The sequence below is a fragment of the Sarcophilus harrisii genome, chromosome 3, assembly GCF_902635505.1.
Source record: "Sarcophilus harrisii chromosome 3, mSarHar1.11, whole genome shotgun sequence".
Classification (NCBI taxonomy): Eukaryota; Metazoa; Chordata; class Mammalia; order Dasyuromorphia; family Dasyuridae; genus Sarcophilus; species Sarcophilus harrisii.
In genome coordinates, this window is record NC_045428.1 from 308,701,546 (window position 1) to 308,723,461 (window position 21,916).

The 21,916-nt window shown below is 35.5% G+C and overlaps 1 pseudogene; it reads left to right on the forward strand.

Annotated features, from left to right (window-relative positions):
* Positions 1–13,939, forward strand: part of LOC100932615 — a 30,175-nt pseudogene extending 16,236 nt beyond the window's left edge.
* The last annotated feature ends 7,977 nt before the right edge of the window (positions 13,940–21,916 follow it).

Here is a 21,916-nt window from a genome sequence, read left to right on the forward strand (position 1 = left end):
TCCATCTCACTCACTGAACTCATATTCCTGGACACAAAAAAGAGCAAACACCTATAGTTTTCTTGCAGCATGAATTAATATAAACTGCACAAAAATTAGCATTTAAAGGAATAATTTCAGGCTACAATAACATTATAGCTGGGAGACAGGGTCTCACTTCCTCTTCCCCCTTCTCATATTTTTAGAGAGAAAACTGAAAAGGAACTAATTGAACAAGCAACAGAAAACAAGTTTGCATGGATTTAGTTCCTCAAGAGGAATTTAAGTTTGCATTGAGGGAATAGCTAACTATTGGGCTTTCAACAAGACCCAGTTATCTCACAATGACAATTGCTCTGACCTTCAATTCTTGGGTGCAGTCTTGATTTGAATCAGTATTTCCCCAAGATCCTCAGTCAATTATGGTCAGCAAAGAATACTGGGTGGGGTTACTTCCCCATTAGTTCACCACTGCTAACATCTCTTTTAAGTCACTTAAAGACCTGCACTGGATTTTTTGGGGCCATCCTACCCTACTAATCCCAGGTCTTCCAAAGAAGTTTGTCATTTTTCCAGGACCCTCAGAACCAGAAAGAATTGAAGCAGGAGCATTAGCTTTCTTTTTTTAGCCTCTTGGACTTCCCAGGTCTTGTTAAATTTGGGGGAGAGGAAGGAATGGGGTGCCATGCACATAAACTCCCATCAGAGCTGCTGCTTTTTTTTTTTTTTTGAAGGAGTGAATGGCTTTAGTTCTTTTCATTTATTATTTATTTATTTTAAATATTCATTAATTTTTTGTTTCAAATTCTCTTCTTCCCACATACCCCTTTCCCACTCATTGAGAAGGCAAGCAATACATGAATTATGCATGTGAATCATGTGTAAACATATTTTCATGTTAACCATATTACCAAAAAAAAGCAAAAAAAAAAAAAAGTAAAAAATTATATCCAATTTACACTCAGAGTTCAACACTTCTCTCTGTAGACGTGGATAGCATTTCTCATTATGAGTCCCTTGGAATTGCCTTGTATTATTGTATTGATCAGAGTAGTTAAGTCTTCCACAATTGATCATCATAAAAATATTGATATTGTCATAAACAACAACATTCTAGTTCTGCTCATTCCACTCTGCATCAGTTCATATCATTCTTTCAAGGTTTTTCTGAAATCATCCTCATCATTTTTTTTCTTTTCTTTTAAGTGACTTGCCCAGGGTCACACAGCTAGGAAGTGTTAAGAGTCTAAGGCCGGATCTGAACTCAGGTCCTCCTGATTTCAGGGCTGGTGTTCTATCCACTGCACCATCCAACTGCACCCCCTCCTCATTTCTTAAAACACAATAGCATTCTATCATTGTCATATATCACACCTTATAGTATTTTTCAATTGATAGGCATTTCTGATTCTTGGCCACCACAAAAAAGACCTGCTGTAACAGCAGTGCTTCTTTTATGAGCTTGAACCAGATTACCATAAAAGCAAAGACAGTGAAATAATAAAAACAGGTAACTGACAGACATTAAACCCATCTCTTCAAGCTTATTTCCTTTTTTTAGTTTATTTATTTTTAATACACTTTATTTTATGAATTATGTTGGGAGAGAAAAATCACAGCAAAAAGTAAAAACCATGGCAGAGAGAAAAAAACAGAAAAAAGAAGGGCACATAGCATGTGTTGATTACATTCAGTCTCCTTAGATCTTTTTCTGGATGCAGATGGCATTTTTTGTCCAAAATCTATTGGGATTGCTTTGCATCACTGAAGCACTGAGAAGAACCAAGTCTTTCATAGATGATCATCACACATTCTTGTTGTTATTGGGTACAATGTATTCCTGGTTCTGCTTGTTTCGCTCAACATCAGTTCATATAAATCTTTTCAAGCCTTTCTAAAATAAGCTTGTTCATCATTTTTTATAGAACATTAATATTCCATCATCTTCATATACCACAGCTTATTCAGCCATTTCCCACGTGATAGGCGTCTATTCATTTTCCAATGCTTTGTTACCACAAAAAGAACTGCTACAAACATTTTTGCACATGCGGTTTCTTTTCCCTCCTTTATGATTTCCTTGGATTACAGACCCAGTAATGGCACAGTTTTATAGCCAGGTATTTCCAAATGAGTTCCACCTCCACACATTTCCCTCTAGGGCGTGTTTTGCTCATCTCCTTCCTGATTATAACCACTCTTTCCAGTGGGAGGGGAAATAGCAATCACCTATGGGAACTGCTAGGAAACTTGTCACAGCTCTAAGGGATGCTAGGAAGAAGTGGGAGTCAGTGAAGACTTGGGCAGACATAGAAACTGACAGAAGGAGCTCAGAATCCAGCTGCTATTTTTCTTCTCACCTCGTTAGGAAGTGGATTAGGAAGTGGTTAGGAAGCTGTCCTCAGCACCAGGAAAACCTTGGTTTGAAGTCCCTGGACATACACTAGCAGAGTGACTTTGCATAAATCACTTAGCTCTTTAGGCTGTAGGCAGTTTCTTGAAGACTCTAAACTAGAGAGGTTCTGAACTCCAGGTCTTTTTCTAGTAAATTTCTAGTAAATGATTGTCTGCCCTTTTTCACTCCCTCTCTTTGTTTCCCTAAAAGAAGTTGCTGACTTGCATTGGTAGAGAGAGTTTAATTATCCTCTAGAATTCCCTTCCCTAATGAAAACAAAGATCTGGTCAATATTATTTTCTCCAATTAACTTATTTCCCCAATCCTGAGTGTCATCTTTTGCAAGACTTCTTGTCAGTTTTTTATATATAAAAAGACATTTTGATAAATAATATGAAAGAATGCACGCAACTTTTGCTAAGCATTTACTACATTTTGAATATTTTGCTAGGTGCTGGGGATACAAATGTGTAAGTAGACAGTCCCTGATTTTTAAAAAAATTTACATTGTAATGGGAAAGACAACCTATAAGGAAGTCGTGGTTGGGGACAGGAGTTTTTGTCTTGGAAATAAAAGGAATGTTGAATGAATTTATAAGAAAATCAACAAAAGCAGTAGTATTATTGATTTAATTACTATTTACAGAAAAAAAAAAAGGAAGAAAGTACTAAGTATACCAGCAATAAGGCAAAAGGCATGATGTCTGGGGTACATGGATTTGAAGGAAGGATATGAAGAACAATTAGCTTTAGTGAGATAAATTAATTTGTATTTATTCACTCACCTATCAGGACAGCTGGAATTCCAAGGCTGAGTGAATTAACTACCCCAGAAAGGTAAGAATGATTTCTGGAAGTCTGATTCAGAGGATGTTTGTTCCAGGTGGGGGGGTAGACAAGGACAGGGCCAATTGTAGGGGTCAAGAGCAGAGGGATGATTTGAGGCCAGTGATAATAGTAGTATATTAACTTCTGCAAATCATTTAGCCAAAAATAATTATAAAAAGCAAGAATTTCTTAATAATGTGCTATAATCAATACCTGGTATCATTAAATGAATTAGTGGTCACTAGTGCAGTTAAACTTCTCTGTGATTATACCTCCAGTTGTCTAGTGGTCCTAAACCATAGATTTTTATCAAAGATTCAATTTCTTAATGAGTCAGAATCACTCTATGAGCCTTCTTCAGTTGAACTGAGCACAAGTTTGATTTGGAGTATAATAAATTTGAGATGTTTTACATTCAAGGGGATATATCCTTTAGGTAGCCAGAGATACGAATCTTGTCATGCAAATTTAGGGCCCAGTTTGGGATGAATTCCATATAAGGATAGTGCTAAAGATTAGTACAGGTTATTGATGTTCACAAGAAAATACAGCATAATTTTATTTTATTTCTCATTTTTTCCTTTTTGATATGATTTTTCTTGTGCAGAAAGATAAATTGTATAAATATGTATACATATATTGGATTTAACACATATATGTACATATATTATATACATGTATGTACATGTATATATGTATACACACATATATATATACGTGTATACACACACACACACACACATATGTATTTTTTTTGCTAAGGCAATTGGGGTTAAGTGACTTGCCCAGGGTCACACAGCCAGGAAGTGTTAAATGTCTGAGTCCACATTTGAACTCAGATCCTCCTGATTTCAGGACTGAAGCTGTATCCACTGTGCCACTTAGTTGCCCTAACATATATATTTTTTAACATGTTTAATATATATTGGATTACTTACCATTTAGGGGAGGGAGTGAGAAGGGAAGGGGGGAAATTTGGAATACAAGGTTTTTTCAAGGGTCAGTGTTGAAAAATTATTCATGTATGTTTTGAAAATAAAAAGCTTTAATAAAAAAAAAAAAGAAAAAAATTCAGCACAGAAAGGTACAATAAATTAGTCAGAGATAAGAGTTATATGTAACTTTCCCAGCCCCCACCTTCCCACAGAGGAACATGTCTGGTGTTCACTTAGATGAATAGTGGGAATTGCTCTCTGGTCTAAGGCACAGAGTCTTAGAACTTTGAAATAAAGGATCTATGTGATAACTGTCATATTGCTGGCATGGCAACTATATCAGGAAGAATGTAGCAAAAAGTTTTTTTTTAATTTCTAAAAGGTACCCAGGAAGACCTATTCAAGATGAGTAGGTAGAATTGTGACAATTATATAGAAATGTACAGAATATGTAGAAATGCAGAATTTAGATTCTTAGATTCAGAAGCCAGTACTATTTAGAATTTAGATAGATATATAATATTAAGCAAAGAATATGAGAGAAATTATTATTTTCTTATTTTATTAATAACCAATTTTATTTTGAGGACCCAAAGATCTTTTTGATTACTAATAACCAATTATTAAAGGTTATTTCTCTTTTTGTTTCTTCATGCAAAGCTCAGTCTATGTTAAGATCACTACTGATACTGTCCTTGGGTCAGACCCTACCCAGCTGGGAGAGCTTATTTCCCTTTAAAGGTTAAGAGAATTTAGTCTAGGTGAATTCTGACCCATTCCACAACCTAAGTGATCTAGGTGGAAATGGATTTCTTTGTCCAGATAGCTGTGGCTGCTGAATTTCATCAAGTTATGTCCTTTACAGAAAGAGCTAAAGATTTTTTTGCCTACTTCCTCATTAATATGTCTACCCCTTCATTAATTGTTAACCAATCAGAGTTGATTTTCACCCTCAGGGATACCCTCTTTTCCAAAGGTGATTAAACATTCAACAACCTCTGTATAGAGTCCACTGACCTCTGACCTCAATTTGTTGATTATTTGCTAGCCTAATTAATAAATTGATTATTAATCATCCAGAAACTCAGTCTCTCAGACTTTTCAATTGTTTCAAAGAAAAATAAACTTGGACAGACTTTGATAGCTAGTGGAGAATAGAAAGATCTGGTGTTTTATGATTCATGGGGCTATGAAGAGTCAGACAAAACTAAACATATTTACAGCTAAGTAGAATTGGGTAAAGTCTACTTCATTTATGAAGGAGAAAGTATTGGTTAGAAGTTGTATGAGATCACTTCTTAGGACCTTTCAAACTCTTAGATAATTAAGAGTTAGCTAACTAACCCAGAGCAGGAAAAATAAATCTAGTTTTAAGAAATAGTCCTCAGATAACTTCTTTTTATTCAGTTAACCAAAGGAAGTGTGGGAGGTTAACCCACCAGAGTATAGATAAATGAAAACAGACAAACAAACAAATTGAAGTGGAATAGAGACAGTAAGATGGTTTACCTGGGGTTTGGGGAACTTCCAATCTACTTGAGTCCAACCTGACATTCTAACCCAACCAAGATCTTGGATTTCTTCCACCTTTTTTAGTTGAAGAATTCTCCAAACAATTTCAAGCACTATAATGTGCTTGTAGATCTTAAGAGAAGAAATAAGATTTATATATGTGTTTTGTCTTTCTTCTATGGTTTTTTAAATTTTCTAATGGAATCCGTATCAGAACTCAAATCTTAGAAGGAAAATCTAGTATTAATCTTGTTTGTATATCATAGATGCCATTAGCAGTCTGAAGAATCCAATGGACCTCCTTTGAAAATAATATTATTAAACACACAAAAAAAACCCCAAAAGAAACCAATTCTATTAAATAAGTCTATTAAATTCTAATAAAAATGTGTATTTTTTCTATTCAAATTCAGAGACCCCCTGAAAGTTTAATCTCTTTAATTTACAGATGATGAAATTGATGCTGAAAGAAAGTGAAAAATTTGTCTAAAATAGTAAGTTAGCAAATGTCACAACTGGTATTAGAATTTGAATTTTCCTACTCTAATGATCTTTCTACTATGCCACATTTTGTCTTTTCTTCCTGCATAATGAATAAGTGAAGATGTGTATCTTTTTGGAATTCTCACCTAGGTTCTTTCCTTCTGGTTACTAGCAGCAGCATCTGATCTGCTCTTCAGGAAGATGATTTGTTTGATTTAAATGCATCAATTAGGACTGGTGTTCAAATGACAATACCAATCATAGAGTCTTTATATAGAGTATTTTTCACCACCAGAGCACCCCAATTCACCCTGCTCCTGGAGCATCCTACTTTTTCCCTCTCAAACTCCTAACTCTCCGGCCTGCTTTGTAACAGTTTCTCAGGGCAAATAAAATTGTCTGTCTCCCAGGTGCATCACAAGTGTCAGCTTCTTTCCCATGGAACTGGGTAAACCTATCTAGTTTCCAGGGGTGGTGTTAAATTCGAGTAGTGTCTGACATGTGAGAAGTCCTCTCCAGGGAATGTGAAAAGTAATAGAGGATGCTTTGTTTTTCTTTTTTGATGCATCCCATCCAATTCCTTAACACTGTAATCTGATGGTTGGGTAGAGGAGATCTGAACAAGGTGATAGTAGCTCTGTCCTGTATCATCCAGTGTCTGTGATACTTACCTAGTTTCAATATTATAAGAAAAAAAAATCTAGGACTATTTGGCTGTGCGTATGAGTCAGAAGGCCTCTCCTTCTTGGTAATTTTACAACTCTTGTTACATAGATGCTCAGGAGAATCAAAAAGCCAGAGATCTGTGACTTCCAAGTTGTGAAAAAAATACTGAAGAGATCATCACTTCCTTGCTTAAATTTTTTGTTTATTTGATTGTTTTTTTTAATAAATCTATCAACAAACATTTAGTGAGTATAGATTATGTGCAAGGAATTATAAAAGCTCATCAGAGGCCAAATACAGAATCGTCTGCTGTACATTCGTTATCCACTGGGACCTTCTTGAATGTTTATTCATCAAAGGCATAGGTGAGATTCCCTGCAGACTCGGTTTTGCTGTTTTGTGGCTGTCCATTGTGTTCTAACCCATAAACCTATAAAATTTCTCTTTCACCATGGTGTATGTCAGTCAGTCGTGTGGGCTCTTCCTTCCTTGACCACAGGCTCTGTGAGAGTAGGAACCATGACTTATTTGTGCTTTATATCTCCCTCAGTGCCTAGTTACATGCTTCTCTGTTTGGTATTTAAGGCTCTTCAGTGTGGCTTCAACTTACCTTTCCAGGCTCATTTTCAGATAACAATAAGTATTTAATAAATACTTGTTCCCTGTCTTTCTCCCTATTACAAACAATAACAGACTTACATTTAAAGCATTCTTTCACATTCACCCCCAATTATGCACCTCCAAATGATAGAGTCTATGGAGGGGTGAGTCTTTGCTGGGCCCTGTTTCACCTGTGCCCAGATTCCCAGCCAATCTCAGCATGGTCTGTGACTTCCAATTTCTGGCACTAGCTATTCCTACCTGTCAAAATTCACCCAAAGTTCGTACAGTCATACCTATTACTTCATTTAAAAGCAGGAAAAATAGACACAACAGTCAGAAAGTTTCCTCCATGGGCAGATTAAAGCTTTAAAGCAATGTTTACCCCTTCATCTCAGCATATGCAGGCAGAAAGGGGAAGAATTAGTACAGCAAATTAATCATTAATTCCCTGAAGTGGTCATATATATTCAAATTTGTACTCTTGGAAGTTATTATCATATAAAATATGGTAGCTAGTTCCGGCCCGTTGGAAAAATGCAGGGCAAATTCAAATAATGCAGTCATTTCAGAGGATTCATTATTGCCACTAATTGAAACTAGTACTATGAACTCTGCTATATTATATATTTACCTATCTGTATCCTTTTTTACTCCTCTCAACAGAATGTAAATTCCTTGAAAGCAGAGATTGCTTTTAACTTCATATACCCTGCATGCACAACTTCTGACATGTAACAGGCTTTTAATAAATGTTTGTTAAATTGAATAGATTTTTTTAAAAACTACTGAACTAGTGACTCCTTTATTAATTATTGCTAATAAATTTATAAAATTATTAATTATCCAGAAACTGTCTCTGGAATTTTTTATACACCACAATGCATCATCTATCACTGTTACTAAAAGGAGAATCCCAAAGTATTTGCTTTACAGATAGCAGGATCGTAGCATCATCTTAGTAGATGAAGGCTAGCAGAGTAATTTTAAAACAAAGCCCCCAATGGCTTTGATGGATAGAAATGCTCTATATTTGTTATCTTCTGTATCATTGTTGCCTAGATTGCAGTTCTTTTATGCCTCCAGGAGCTATTGTACTTTGTCCTTTTAACTAAATTCTCTGCCTTCCTGTCTAGTTCTATAGTGAAGAAATCCAGGGCTATAAACTTAGGAGACGTGGTTCTTTCTAGGAAACTCACGAATTGTACTCTGCTATCTTGTTCCCGGTTTACAATTCAGAGAAAGAGAAGTGAATCTGACCCTTGGGTTTAATTATAAAATAAATTGTGTGCCAGTGCCCTTCTATTTATTTTTCTTTGAGCCTGCCTTTTCCTCCCTTTCAGTGACCCTTCCCCTAAGCCAACTACCCAGTATCTTCATGCAATTGAGAGCTGCTCACTGTGATACCAAATACTCTGGGCCCTTCTCAGCTCCTCCCATCCAAGGCAGCCTTCTGTATCTCATTCTGTCTGGGTCTTCTTAGGTAAATGTGACTAATCCTCACAGTAAAGTGTTAATGTGCTTACTCCTGCCAGATCCCATTTGTAACTGGGAGTTGCTAATTAATGCAATATATTGACACTCTGGTCATCTATTTGTGCATTTCTATTGCCCTGAATTCTGAAGAATGTAAAGTATATAGAATGAGGCCTCAAATTGCTTTCACACTTTAGTATGGAAAAAGAGAAGGGGGAAGAGGGAGAAGAAGGAGGAGAGAGAAGAAAAGAGAGGAAGGAAAGAGAGGAAGAAGGAGAAAAGGAGAGACAAGGGAGAGAGGGAGGGAGAGGTTGAAAGAAACTAAAAGTATTTTGAAAATCTAAGGACAATAAATTGTTAGTCTCACATCCAAGGCTCCTTACGACTAGGAATTATATCGTGTAATACATATTTTAAAGGGGTTTTTGAATTTAATTTTTTGAGATAACAATTCAATGTATCCTGGTTTGTAACATTTCACACTAAGGTAATGGACCCTAAATAACCTTCCAGGTAAATCTGAAGAACGAATAAAAGCTATTTAATCATGTTTATTACTTCAAATTCTTGACATGGCAATGGTCTGAAAAAGTCAGATTGCTTAAAAATAAAAATTTAGGATTAATAGATCTGATTGGAAACTCTAACAGAATAATACCTACTCCTTTTCATTTAATTCAATAAATGTTTATCAAGCATCTATTAGGTACAAAGTACTGTGGGAAGTGCTGGAGAATACAAAGACAAAAATGAAAGTCTTTACCCTTGAGAAGCTTACCTTTGAAAAGGAGAAGTACTACATACTACAGAAGGCAATTTTATAAGAAAGAACCTAAAAGAATCAGTTTGAGGAAGAAATAATCCAGGGAGGGGGATGGACTGAACACATACACAAAGGCAGATGGCAGGAGGTAGAATGTTGAGATTAAGGAAGAATCAGCAGTCTGGCCCCACTGTAACATATGGTGGATAAAGGGAAATCAAGTGAAATAAGGTGGGGAAGGTATATGAGGACTAAATTGTGGAAGCCCTTAAATATTTAGCAGAGGATTATTACATTATCCTAAAAAAAAAAAGTATTTGAGCAAGGAAAAGAATTAATGAACTATGAAAGCTGTATTTCTACATGCACAAAAGGCAGTTACATATGGATTTTTGCAGCATAGCTACATGCTGGCTGGGACATTTCCATTGCTATGGTGGATATAGTGAGATATCTTCTGCACTCTGATACTTGCTCCCAAGATACATAGTTGATAAGTCTCTCCAATACAAGGAAGGGACCAGAGCTCTTGTATGCTTTCCAGGAAACAAAGGTCAGAAGAAACTCTTAAGCTTAGATTAAATCTATTCTTTGAACTGATTCTCCTCTTGGCTCCTCTGACATCCTCACTTGCATTGTTGACTGCATTATAATCAGAAGTCTCTTATCCCTTGACTGGTCAAATACTTTTTTAAGGCCCCACTAAAATCACAAAGGCGTAAGGGAAAGTTGAGTTGGACAAATTACTTTCAATTCCTCCGGGTAGAAAAAATTGTAAAAGACTGATGACCCATTTCTCACAGCAACAGATCTTTGTCATTTGTTAATGGCACAAAAATTTGATCTCTCTAAGTATAACTTAATATATAACCTTAGGGGCCTCAAGAGTTGTATAAATTGTTTGGCAGAATCCTCTGTGAAATAAAATCTGGATTTTAGCTCAGCAAAACTAAATATTAATTCATACAAGTCCTGATTAGTCAGTCAAAAAGCATTTTTATTAAGCAATTTTTGTGTGCCAGGCATATTAAGTGCTAGAGAGACAAAAACAGTTTCTGCCCTGGAGAAATTCACATTCTAGTGAGGAAGACCACATATCAACAATTATGTATGTACAAATATAGACAAAGTAAATAGGTGAAAATTTCAGAAAAAAAGCATTAGCAATGAGAAGACAAAGGGGAATGAAAAAAGACTTCTTGCAGAAGGTGAGATTTAAGCTAAATGTTGAAGGAAGTCAAGGAAGCTAGGAAATGGAATCAGAGATCATAATTCAAATTTGAACTCAGACGTTTGTTATGTGACTCTGGGCAGGTCACTTAATTCTGTTTGCTTCATCTCTCAAATGAACTAGAAAAGGAAATAGCAAACTACACAGTATCTTTGCAAGGAAACCCCAAGTATATTCATGTAGAATCAGACACAACTGCAAAATGACTGAATAAAAATTAGAGGGAGAGAAGGGGGTGATAGAAACCTTGAGATCCATGCTAACTTGGAGAGAATCCATTGCTGGGGGCTCTCAAACAATTCCCAGGAGGGAAGCAGTCTCAGGAGAATCTAAAGAATAATGGAGTCTAGTCCACCCCCCCACCAGGGGGTTTCTATCACCCCCTTCTCTCCCTCTAATTTTTATTCAGTCATTTTGCAGTTGTGTCTGATTCTACATGAATATACTTGGGGTTTCCTTGCAAAGATACTGTGTAGTTTGCTATTTCCTTTTCTAGTTCATTTGAGAGATGAAGCAAACAGAATTAAGTGACCTGCCCAGAGTCCACATAACTTGGAGAGAATCCATTGCTGGGGGCTCTCAAACAATTCCCAGGAGGGAAGCAGTCTCAGGAGAATCTAAAGAATAATGGAGTCTAGTCCACTAGTCCACAATCTCAGACTTTGCCCATCCCTGGGCACAAAAGGCTGTATAATAAGTTAGAAGGACAATGAAAGTCTTTGGGAGAAATGAAGTTTTCAGGGGTTGTTTGTGACTCCAGCAGTATCAATCAGGAAGAACTTAGTAAACGGCTACTATGTCCCAATCCCTGTTAGACCTGGGGAATAAGGACTAGAATGAGATGCCCTAGCCAAGGGAGACATGGGCTTTATGGGCATATGCAAAATGTACATGTAACTCTTTCCCACAAGAGGCCCTGCTCTGGCCTGGAAGGGAGCCAGATTCATTTAGGGATGACCTAAGACCAAACAGGGTGGCCAGCAAACTCTTTTTAGACTCATTGCCCCCATCCCAGAGTAACTCCAGGAAATCTTTAAAATAATGCTTAGGTATAATTCATATCGAGAAGCTCCTAAAAAGTAACAGAGCCTCTTCTAGGAAAGGTACTCAATGCAAAGTACAACATGGATGTCATGTATAGGATACATCTATCAAATGGGCAAAGGTAATATAAAACAATAAAATTCAATGTTGACTCAGCTGTGGAAAAATGAGCCTGGTAATAAACTTCTAAGGAGAATCATGAATTGTTTGTTCTTTTGGGGAAATAGTATGGATTAATATGATAAAAGTTATGAAACAAAAGTCCCACTATTAGATTTATATCCTAAGAACAATATTGACAGAAATAAAAGACCTATCTTTAAAAAATATTCCTATTAGAACTTTATAATAACAATAAATTGAAACAAACTATATTCCCAATTGGGGAATGTTAAAATAAATTTTAGCAAATGGATGTCCTGGGATAATTTTATGATATAAAAAGCATATTTGAAGAAGTCAAGAAGATATAGCAAGACTTATTTGAAATGATGCAGAATAAAGAAAATAGAACCAAAACCACAGCACACCAGATAAAGATATTATACAGATACAAAACTGACAAAGCATACAGAATAACTTTCTTGACCACCTTGTTAAAGCTAAAATGCATAGTTTTTGTTTCTCTTAAAAACTCAAATAACATGCATCTACAACTCTAGTGAAATTTAAATCATGTTTTATATTTATTTATATTAATCAAGAAAAGAGTTGGGTTTTTTGTACTTTCTTCCTTTTGTTCTCATTTATTTCAAAGCTTACACTCGACTCTGAAAGCTAAAACAAAATGTATCTTTTTTTTAATAAAAAAAAAAGAAATCTATCATCAAAAACCAGATTTTTCCTTTGTTTTCTGGTCATTTTGTTATTTTTTTAAAATGCAAATAGGCTGAATTTTTCAAGAAAGCATTTTTTAAAATTACAAAATGGATTTCAAAATAGAAGTTCTCAACACATGTAGAGGAAACACATTTAATCCAGAAAGTTTTGAAAAATTTCCCTGCACAATTGCCAGCTAAAAAAAACCAAAAAGAGTCCTGATGATAGACAAGGCACAATTCAAACCAGAAAGCATTTTAAAAATATAAATAAAGACATTATGTTATGGTAAGATTCAAAGTAAGAGCACATGAATTTTCAATCTATATGAACCTAATAATACTTCAGCAAAATTTTACTAGGAAAAGTTTTAAGTTTTACAATTAAAAAAAAGGTAACAATTCCATAATAATGGAAGACCATAATATCTCATGATCAGAACATGATGGGTCAAAAAAAAATCTTAATTGAATAGAGTATCAAATATACTATATTTTATGGCTGTGTGGCAAGCACTCAGTGGGAAAAGCACAAAACAAAATTCATTAGAAAATATAGATTAAAAAAAGTAGGTGGAATAGTGGACATGAAGAAACTTGAGGAGAGAAACAAGGACACAATTAGTAGGATTTCAATTTTGGAACATTATTTTCAACAGAAACCAACCAAAAAAATGAAGATGTTGATACAATGAAATAAATTGGAACTGAGCTATAAGAGAGGAAAGGAACTGTGGAAAATGAAGAGCAGAAGGTAAAGTTGAAGAATGCCAGAGACTGTCTCTATGAGCTCCCCCAAAGCATCTGAATCTCCTTAGCTATGAAAATAGAAAAGATGCTGTCCATGCAGATGCTGACTGGCATCTCTGAGATGAACTTTCCCATTGATGTGAAAACAAAAAATATTTCAACAGAAGATGCCAGGGCATTCCTACTGACTGAGTAACAGAATAAAAAGAACAAAAAGACAGAAAAAGAAGACAATTTTGTTCCAACCAACATGGCTGTTAACTATGTGCAGCACAACTGATTTTATCAAGACCTCAATCCCTTAGTTCAGAGGCACAAGGAGGAGCTCTGTATCAGGGAGGATGATACAGAGAAGTCAAAACTTGAGAGGTCTTCTCAAATCTGTGAATATTCCCCAAAGAAAAGGCAAGAGATGATTATCTTTATGAGAAGTTTAAGAAGATGAATAGACTCTATTGATATCATGTGATGTTCAGTAGGAGTAGATGGGGAGATTTTTTTCAGAGTTTATTTTTTGTTAAATACAAGATGCAATGTAAATATCACAGAAAGAAGAAAAGAAAAATAAAGTATACAAAACTATTAAGAACCATGAAAATGAGAACAGAAAGAGATCTAATCATATTTTCAAATGTATTATAAAGCAACACACATTATTTTTATCCCTTCCACATCATGAGAGTTAGGGGTATGGTGCCCCCATAATCTGGAAAATCCATGCTGAATTTTTGGCTCTCATTTTGTACCAGAGAAGTCTGAATTTTTTATTTTTCTTTTTTAGATTGTTTACAGAACCTTATTGTAAAGTTTGTATATATTTATGGTATTAAAAGATAAACTATATTGATATTATACAAAACTACACACATATTTTATGCATTTCTGAGTTTCTAAACTTTTTCTGGGTCATCTGCTAGCCTTCATGTGTTATCTGTGATTTCCACAAAAATAACCCAAAATTCCCATTTAATTTCTTACATCCACCTGTGATGTACAGAAGCTGCAATGGGGAAAATTGAAATGTGGAAGGAATGGTTGTAATTATAAAACTGTTGTTATGGCAAAAACAGAGTAATCAAAGAATAAGAAATAAAGAAGAGCCTAATATACTTAACATGATGATTTGGAATGAAAGAAGGCTGTGTGCTTGCCTCATGCTTTTTAGTAGGATGTTTTCAACAATGTTGTCAGATGCCTTCAATGAAGACAAATATGGTATCAAGAGCAGCTATCACACTGACAGCAGGTAAATTATTTCACTTGAAAAGGCTACAAGCCAAGACCAGCTTGGTCTGGTGAACTGGTGCATGATATTTTGTTCACGGATCATTATGCACTCATTTCAACCTTTGAAGCTGAGATGCAACAAAGTATGGATTTATTCTGTGCTGTTTGTGCTAATTTTGGCCTAATAATTAACACCAAGAAAACAGGTTTTACCAACAGCACCACACCACCCATATGTGGAACAATTAGTTATAGCAAATGAAGAAGCTTTGAATGATGCTGTGGCTAAGTTCCCTTACCTTGGCAGTATCCTTTCCAGGGATGTCCACATTGACAACGAGGCTGACACATGCATTGCCAGAGCTAGCTTAGTGTTTGGGAGGCTCCTAAGGAAAGTGAGGGAGAGGAGAAGTATCAGACTGACCACCAAACTGAAAGTCACAGAACCTCTGAGCTGACCTCATTGTTGTGTGTCTGTGAAACCTGGACAGTCTAACAGCTCCATGCCTGCAAACTGAATCGCTTCCATCTGAATAGTCTTGGGAAGACTCTGATGATGACCTGGCAGGGTAAGATAGCAGAGCCTGAGGTCCTTTCTCCAGCTAAACCACCAAGTGTTCCAACTCTACTGCAGAGAGGACAACTGACAACGGTTGTTTGAATGACACGCGTATACTTTCCTAAAAGACCCTTTTACAGAGAACTCACGCAAGGAAGGTACTCCTGTGAAGAAATGATACAAGGACACTCTCAAGGTCTCTCTTTGGAACTGATTACATGACATGGATGATGCTGGCAAAGGATCACCCAGCATGGAGATGCTGTGCTCTATGAGCAAAACAGAATGGCAGTAGCTCAAAAGCAAGACAAGCTACACAAATTTAATAGAACACACCCCAAATGTTCACTTGGACTATTTGTGCCTGACCTGTGGTAGAGTGTTCCAAGGTTGTTTTTGTCTGATAAGGCGCAGTTGCACACACTATAATTTGACTCTAATTTATTGATGTTATTTTGGTTATCTTTGCAAATAAAAGACATCTGACCAACCATTTCAGGAAAAAAGAGAAATGGTAGAATCAGTTGATTTTTAATTTTTTAAAGTATTAGAAAAATTGGGTAATTCCATAGTAAAGGTAATTTTTAGATTCAGGGTTTTCATCATTTACTACAATAAATTTAAACTATATCAACTACCTAAATTGATTTTTTTTAAGTTGGAAGAAAAACAGAATTGTCTTACATTCTGAGAGGAGGAATATTTTTTATTAATTACACAAATGAAAGAAGTTGTTGAAGACAAAATCAAAAGATGTGATATTTTTAAGTAAAAAAGAATTTTAAAACAAAGTAATACAAAGTAAGTAAAGTAGAACAGTGTAAGTATAAATAAAAACAAAAGAAATAGGGGAAAGATTTGAAGAAAATAAATTAGATAAAAGTCTGATATTTAAAATCTATAATGTGAGAAATACTGAAAAGTTGGATTTCCACAGTGTTGCAAGCTTTGAGGTAGTGTGCCATAGTGGGTACCCTTGATCAAAAAGTTTTCAGAATGTGAGAGATAAAGGAAGATTAGGATTCACAGAATTAAGTGATCAATAGAAACCTTGAATAAACAAGAATTGCTCCCCCTCAAGGCACAGATGGATTCAGCCAATCAGAAAGAGTCTTGTGGTTTTGAGAAAAGCACAAATTTAAGCTAATAGTCCATCTAGCCCAAACTGGTTGGGGTCAATGACTTGATTTGACCAAATCACTATTGAGCCTTTAGGCTTATGGAATATCAAACAACATATCCTGTAGAAGGAGTTTTCCACCATTTTTGAACATGGGATATATGATAGGGGGAACATGTTTTATACATATTAAGAGGAAACATGTAGTGGGTGTATCAGAAAGATTGTAATCCAGAAGGGAACAGAACAATCTGCTCTCTGAAGGGAAGAGCTGCATCACACAAGCAAGGTTTCCCCACTTTTATACTCAATGCTCCCTCTTCCCGAAGAGGAATGGGGCCCGCTCTGGACAGAAATGTTAAAACAATTCCTTAAAATTCTTCTTTAATAAATTTTCCTCAATATCTGATTTTCAGTGTATTTCTAACATATAAGAAACAGATATATTTCTATAGTTGTATTCAAAGTCTACAATGGATGTATGATCAAAGGCTATAAATAGATGATTTTTGAGTCATTTCAGAACATGAATACTCATATGAATCTGAAATTACATCCACTGATTAAATCCCAAGTCTCAAGCCATATTTTTCACATTTCTATTCTTCTAGCATTGTATTAATTTTTATCTTTGTTCTAATAAGTGAATGATGTGTCTAGAGGCAAGTAATTCATAAATGATTTCCACAGTAGTAATGAATTATTTCCTGCCTGTTAAAATATAATCAATTCAAATTGTTTTGTGAAATTATTTGGTTACTGACCATGACCAGTAACTTCTGATTCATTTCTCAAAGCAAGTATTTATGATCAAATTAAAGTCATTGCAGGATCATATGACATTTCATATGATTAAAAATATGTATATGTCATTTCTTCCAATATAATGAAGGCTCTTTGAGGCCAGGGACTGTTTCATTTTTGTCTCTGCATGCCCCCAAGGCCTAATATTGTATCTAGAATAATAAGAGTTGCTATGTTTAACCTATATCAAATTGCTTGCTGTCTTAAAGAGGGGAGAAAAGAAGGGAGAAAAATTTGCAACACAAGGTTTTGCAAAAATGAATGTTGAAAACTATCTTTTCATGTATTTGGGAAAATAAAATAATATAATAAAAATGAGAGGTGTTTAATAAAATTTGCTTTTTGATTGAATCATTAATCTAGGATTTATAACTTCAGCGCTTACATCAGTATATTGTATATTTTTCTTTTATCACACCTACAATTTTATCCATGGAGTTTACCTCCTTCTATCAATGCATATCTGTACTTTCTCTGAAATTTCCTTTTAGAGACTTGCCTAGAGGGAACTAAGAAGTTAAGGGACTTGTCCAGGGTTACACAGCTACTGTCTCAGGTCACATTTGAATTCCTGTCTTCCAGACTCTGGGTCCAGCTGTACCACCTAACTGCTTTGTATTTCGTAGATGCTTTATACACATCAGTTGGAATGATGATAAGAAGGGATTATAGATTTTAAAAAAAAAAAGAGGAAGTGAAATGTAGAGGCAGGATTCCGACTGCAAGAATATTGACACTGGAGTAAGAGGACCAGGTTTGTGACTTGGATAGGCTTCTTTAGGCCTCAATTTTCTCATTTGTAAAATTATAGGATTGGAGTAGGTGGCCTCTGATATCCCTCTCAGCTGTATAACTGTGATCCTATGTATAAATGTGAAACTTCTGCCTGGTTTTATTCCTTGAGATTATTTTCTAATTTTTTTAAGGCTTTTTATTTTCAAAATATATGCACGGATAATTTTTCAACATTGATGCTTGAATAGCATTGAGTTCTAACTTTTCCCCTCCTTCCTCCCATCCTCTCCCCTAGATGGCAAGCAATCCAATATATGTTATACATGTTAAAATACATGTTAAATCCAATAAGTATAAACATATTTATACAATTCTCTTACTGCACAAGAAAAATCAGATCAAAAAAAGAAAGTAAATGAGTTAGAAAACAAAATGCAAGCTAACAACAGCAAAAAGAGTGAGAATGTTCATGTTGTGATCCACATTTGGTTCCCACAGTCCTCTCTCTGTAGGATTCATCACAAGATCATTGGAACTGGTCTGAAACATCTCATTGTGAAATATTTTCTAACATGTTTTTTGCCACCCTTCCCTCTGCTCCAATCCTTTTCATTAGTTACCAGGAGTCAAATTTTATGTTAATTTAAATTGGAGGTGCTTGTTAAGTTCTTCATAGAATTTCTCTACCTTTTCATCCTCTGAAGTAATCTCAATAACCACATGAAGAGATGTTTACACTCCTTAATGATCATATAAATTGACAACCTTAAGATATAAACATAAGCCTATTACACTGGGAAAATAACTAAAAAAAAATTATGATAAAGTGACAGGGAGTAGGGAAGACTTCAAGAGAAAAGTTTCTCTATAACTATTGTTGTTGGTACTGAAGACTATGTAAACTCAATGTCCATCAATAGTAACCGTGATGAATATGAGAAATTAGGTTTCCACAGATTTTGTCAAAACATGATGAAGGGAGGGGTGAAGTATCTTGTTAAGATATTTCCAACCAATCATCCCGTGAGTTAAGGAACTGGCTAAACAACAAAGGTCCTGACAAAAGGTTCAGGCTTAAACTGGGCCAAAGTGGCTAGGGTCAATGGCAAGATACAAGCCTTTTGACATATGGAATGGGTGAATAAAAAGGATGGTAAATCCAATCAATTATACTTCTCATTGTAAATCAATGTAATTGTTATTCAGATTGTAAATCTGACCATTGCAATTAACTGACTGTAAATCTGACCAATTGTAATTAACTGACTATAAATCTGACCAATTGTAATTAATTGACTGTAAATCTGACCAATTGTAATTAACTGACTGTAAATCTGACCAATTGTAATTAACTGACTGTATCTCAGGAACCCAAACTTTGAAGGGCCAGATAAGGAACCAAACTAACCACATAAGGCCTGCTTCTGCATCTGCATTCAGTGTGCCTCATGAGAATAAAAGATTCTTCTCTCGTTTTAAAAGAGCACTGGTTGTATCACTACTCCTGGACCAGCTTCCAATTGGTCCAAGTGGGCAGTGACAATTTATCCCAGGCTTACTCCCCAGCCCTACTGAGCTCCACAGAGTCTAATTCTAATCTAAGTCCATGGTGACCTAATATTGTTGTCCAGTCATGTCCTGCTCTTCATGACCCTACTTGGGGTTTTCTTGGCAAAGATGCTGGAATGGTTTGCTGTTTCTTTCTCCAGCTCATTTTATAGATGAGAAAACCGATGGGGCTAAAGTAACTCTGTCCAAAATCACACAACTAGTATCTGAAGTCACATTGGAACTCATTTTTTTTTCCCCCGAGGCAGTTGGGGGCTAAGTGACTTGCCCAAGGTCACACAGCTAGGAAGTGTTAAAGTGTCTGAGGCCAGATTTGAACTTAGGTCCTCCTGACTTCAGGGCTGGAACTCTATCCACTGTGCCACCTAGCTGCCTACCAAACAATAGTTACTATTAACAACTATAACCTGATTCAGCAATCTCATTGTTGGGACTTTACCCTAAAGATATTATAAAATGGAAAAAAGCACCCTTCAAGCAAAAATGTTCATAACTTCTTTGTAATGACCAAAAAACCCAGAAATAATCCTTCTGGAAGATGGTTCAGTTGACTATGAAGTATCAGTGTAATTTTATAAAACAAAAAATATGAAAAATATGATGTGAGGAAATGTTGCATGGTGTAGTCTCAAAGACAGGAAGACACGGAGCTCTAGTCCTGCCTCTGTTCCATAACTGGCTATGTGACTCTGGACCAATCATTTAACTAAAGACCTATAATTTACAGCCAAGATGCTTACTACATTAGTAGAGAGAATGTGCCCACCTGGGAGTTCCCCTTAATAAAGAATTCCAAATCCAAATCTAGTCCTGATGTCTATGAGGAAAGAAAGGAGGGAAGGAGGAAGGAAAGAAGGCAAGGAGGAAGGAAGGGAGGAAGAAAAGAAGGGAGGGAGGAAGGAGGAAGGAAAGAAGTAGACCACTATTAGGTCTGTTTCCTAAGGTGATTAAAGAAAAAGAAAAATAACTTCTGTGTTCTAAAATATTTAAAGCAACTCTCTCTGTGATAGCAAAAACTGGAAATTGAGGGGATGATTCTCATTTGGGGAATGGCTAAACAAGAGGTGGTATATAATTGTGATGGAATACTGTTGTATTGTATATAAGAAATGATGAGTTTGTTGATTTTTAGAAAAACAGATTTGAATGAAATAATAGAGTGAAATGAGCAGAAATGAGTTGTATACTATGTATATTATAAATATAAAGAACAACTTTGAAAGACTAAGTCATCTTGAGTATTACAAATAATCAAATCAACTACAAAGGAACTGTGAAGGAAGAATCTATACACATCCAGAGTAAGAACTAATAAATATGTTTAATACAGTTTTACAAATATACAAATATTTGTGTCTAATGGTACTTTTTTCTGGGATAGCATGGGGAAGGAGGGAAAAAAATTAAAAATGCACAGCAGAGAACAAAAGAAAACTTAAAAGGAAAACACAGAAAAGTAGAGTCACTTTGAAAATGATGTGTAGTATTTATTCCATAGTTAAAAAAAAAGCAAACAATGTGAAATAGAAATTCATGGTTTTATATTGAATCCTATTTTTATGTTGTGCTTTATATATAGAAATGTTCTTTTTGTTTTGATCTTTTTTGCATTTAAGATAAAAATGAATGAAAAAAATTTTTTAAAGAAATCTGGGCAATAAACATTATTCATCAATTTGGTCTTTCCTCTGAGAATAGTCAAGCTAAATTCCTTTAAATAATTACAATTCTTTTCTAGGAGGCTTTATAATGTCAGGTAAATGTCAGTTAACAAGCACTTATTAAGCGCTTACAGTGTACCAAGCACTGCTAGACGTTGGGGATACACAGAAAGGCACAAAACATCCCTGCTCTCAGGAAACTCACAGTCTTAATGATGGGGAATGGGATGGGGAGTGAGGGGACAATATGCAAACAGCTATATACAATCAAGACATAGATGGGATAAATTGATGATTTCAGAAGGAAGGCATTAGTATTAAAGGGGATCAAAAAAGGTTTTCTATAGAAAGTGGAATTTTAACTAGGCCTTGAAGAAACAAGATAAGCCAGTAAGTGGAGATGAGGAAGGAGAGCATTCCAGGCATGGGAGCAGAGAATGTCTTTTAGGAATGCCCTAAAGGCCATTATCTTAGTATTATAGATTTCATGGTGGATTGTGAGGTTTAAGAAGGTATAAGAAGACTGGAAAGTGATGAATGGCTTTGAATACCAAACAAAGAACTGTGTATCTGTGTTCCTAGTCAGGGCTTAAGGGAGGTAGGACTGGAAGGGCTGTAGTTTGTGAAAGGATCAGACCTGAGCTTCAGAAAGATTAACCCAACATTGGAGTAGAAGATGGACTGGAGTCAGAAGAGATTTGAGGCAATACCAATCAGAAGTCTAATGTCATAGGTGAGGTGTAAGATCTTGGTAATTACAA